Raw genomic sequence first — 3735 nt, 5'->3', positions numbered from 1 at the left:
CTAACTGGCCAAGACCCGTTTTACCTTGTTCCAATGCTGACTTTACACTGACACAGGAGGTGGGATTTATGATTTCTCCAATCACAAGCAGGGGCAGGGGTTGTGCCTCTACAGATATTTCTGGCCAGGACAAGTACTGTCAGTGAGTAAAGTGGCGATATGGCGGCCTTTTTTGGGGGCATCAGATTGGCCCGGGGGGGGGGGGGGGGTTGCTGTGTCAGTTTCATTCCGGGACACTGTCCTGGTGCAAAATGCGGGACTGTCCCGGTCATTTCGGGACACGTGGTCACCCTAGTTCCATGGCTGTGTAGATCTCAGGGCTGGATGGACAAAAATGCAAATATTTTGGCATGAGGGTCCTTAAACGTTTTAAATTTGAGGATCCTAGTGAGAAAATTGTTATTATACTGGGATCCAGGAAGTAAAATATTACCAACATGTCAGCAAAGCCAAAAAAATAATGATGACAGTATTGAGCATTGCAGACATTCCATCCATTTCTGTAAGCTTTAGTAAACAAATTCCTTTTTTTTTTTCTTTCTGAAAATTTCAGCTAGCACTGTAGTGCCCCATACGTGTCCGTGCTGTCAATCAAATTAGTTTAATTGTTTAAAGTGGAGTTCCACCCCAAAAAAAAAAAAATTAGTAAAGTGCTTAAAAAAAATAAAAAAAAAAACATTTGGAGAAAATTTTTTTTTTTTTTACTCACCTCTAAATGCCTGTTGCTAGGGGGTCCCTCGTAGTCTGCCTCCTTCGGTGCCTGGGCTCCTGACGTCACTTCCCTCGGCGCAGGAAGGGAGATCGCCTCTCCACTCTCCATCTTGTCAATCATCTGGGACACGTGACTGGTCCCAGATGATTGCGGGGCCAGTGATGGCGTGCGGCGCGGCTCGTGCATGCGCAGTGGGTGCCCGGCTGTGAAGCCACAGCTTGGCGCCCACAGTAGGGGGGGACGAGCGGGGCTTCGATCCCCCGCATCGCCGGACCCTGGGACAGGTAAGTGTCCGATTAAAAGTCAGCAGCTGCAGTATTTGTAGCTGCTGACTTTTATTTATTTTTTATTTTTTTAATGGGAACCCCGCTTTAAGAGGGGTAGTGGAGGTGTCATGGGCTGGAATATTTATTATGTTTTCTTCCAACAGAAACAAATACTTCCTGTGATACATTAACTGAAATGTTTATACGCCACTACTCAGCTTACATTAGTAGATGATTAAAAACATTGATTAATAAAGTTTGTTATATCACTCACCACTGATTTCATACTTAGACAGACTTGGCTACACAATCATGCAGACCTATCACAAACACATCTATGACCCAGTTTGGGTCTTGATCCATTGTTTAGGAAAGACTGCTCCAGCAGGTAAAACTGTCCTGAAAATATCTCACTTTTTTTTTTTTTTTACTTGTTTGTATGTGGTATTTTGAAAGTTTTCATTTGGTTTATTGTCCCAAATATACACTATATGACATTGGTGTACTGTAAATAGCTGTTTGCCTGGAGATCAGTTTTTGACAAAACCGCATTGCACTGGTATATTGTATACAGCACAACATGTTTACACCAAAACACACCAAAACACCCCTCATCTCAACATACACAGTTATTTATTACTATTATTATACAGGATTTATATAGTGCCAACAGTTTACGTATCGCTTTACAACTTGAGGGTAGACAGTACAAATACAATACACTTTAATACAGTAGGAATCAGAGGGCCCTGCTCCTTAGAGCTTACAATCTAAGAGGGAAGGTCAAGAGATACAAGAGGTAATAACTGTGCGTGATGTGCTGATTGAGAAGATAAATGTACAGTTGTTAGGTGGGGGCCAGATAGGCTTCTCTGAAGAGATGAGTTTTCAGGGATCGTCTGAAAGTGGATAAAGTAGGAGAAAATTGGAAGGATTGGGGTAGAGCATTCCAGAGGATGGGAGAGGCTCTGGAGAAATCATGAAGGCGAGCATGGGATGAGGTGACAAGGGAGTTTGAGAGCAGGAGGTCTTGGGAGGAGCAAAGGGAACGATTAGGTTGGTATTTTGAGACTAGGTTTGAGATGTAGCTGGGGGCAGGTTGTGGATGGCTTTGTAAGTTATAGGCTTTCGTACACACAGGCTGTCCCAACTTGTAGTAATCACAAGGGATGGGGTCTGGGATCGCCACTACTATGAGTTTGAGATCTGCGGGTCCTGGTCAATTTATAAGCAGATTTACCCTGGAGAATTTTTTTTTTGTATAATCTGTATTTCCTGACAGACTCCATGGCAGCCCATACTTGTGGGTTAACCCTGCCTCTTCTCCAATGCTATAGGACCCTATACCCATAAATTTGAACTCACCACTAGGGATTGCGTTCCTTTTTTGTCCTCCTCCAATGGACCTACATTTCGTGTGTTCCTGCTTGGCGTCCAGTTGGATTTTTTTTCCGGATTACGGCATACCATCTATGCGGTGTAAGCTCAGAGCCCAGTCATGGGCGGGTGAGTGGCTGTTTTCATACATAAGAGACCCCAGTGGTGGAGGGGAGGTTGCCTGTGTATGCCTAGGATGGACGTTTGACAAACGTGGCTGGCAAGGTCTGTTGTTTCTACTTTCTCCATGGCAGCTGTTTTTGTCTCTCTGTGTTATTGTCTCGTCTACACCTTCCCCCTGCTAGTTTTTTCTCTTGTTATTCTTGTGGATACTTCTCATGGCGTCTGGAGCGCTTCTGCGTTCCAGGATGCCGCAGTACTTCTGGGTTGGGGCCGCCGCTATCTTCTGCGCATGCGTGAGGCCTCCGTGACATCGAGGCTTGGCTCGAGCATGCGCAGAGTGGCGGAGCACCTGGAGGTCACACAGGCGCTGTGCGATGGCTCTGCACAGTGCAGGCGCGAAAGGACGGCGGTGACATCATACGGACGGGGGATTTAAAGAGCTGTCAGCCTCTGCCTAGTGGGGATACCTACAGGCAGTGAGCAGCAGCCTCCCCGAAGCCCAGTTTTGCATGGGATAAGGAGGAGTGTTTTAAAATGTTGGGAAATATAAAAAAAAAATAATAATAATAATAAAAAATAAATATATATATATATATATATATATATATATATATATATATATATATATATATATATATATTTAAATAATAATAAAAAATATATATATATTCTGTTTTTTTTGGTTACCTTTTATTTTTATTAGCTCCGTAGCTTGTTCTAGAAGATATCCGCATATTGCCGCAATCCCGTGCAATTCCTTCCTTTGGGTTTGATGTTCCATCCAGGGATCATGGACAGGTCACCACCTTCGTGCGGCCAGCCCTCTTGCACAAGGTATGTGCAGATAAGGGGGTGGGGCTGAGATTCTTTTCCGTTGGTTGAGAATGCGTTTAACATCAGATCTCGTCCCCCCCCCCCTTGTTTTTTATCCCTTTCAGCCCTTCCAGATCAGACCACCAAATCATGGTTCAGGACGACAGAGACCTTGCCAGGCCGCAACATCACCACTCATCATCCAAGTCCCAATGTGATTCTCCGTCTAGGACCCAACAGCAGATGAGATGTCCCATTCCTCCTCCAATCAGAAGAGATGTTCCCATTCCTCCTCCAATCAGAGGAGTTGTTCCCATTCCTCCTCCAGTCACCGCACCCACCGTCAAGACAGCCGCTCTGATCGCAGAGCCTGCTGGGGATGTGGAACACGAGTTCTGGAGGGCAAGTCAATGTGTGACCCATGTTTTGCTGGGGCAGTTGGAG

The sequence above is a fragment of the Aquarana catesbeiana genome, linkage group LG09 (assembly GCF_042186555.1).
Source record: "Aquarana catesbeiana isolate 2022-GZ linkage group LG09, ASM4218655v1, whole genome shotgun sequence".
NCBI classification, from domain to species: Eukaryota; Metazoa; Chordata; class Amphibia; order Anura; family Ranidae; genus Aquarana; species Aquarana catesbeiana.
This window is presented reverse-complemented; position numbering follows the sequence as displayed.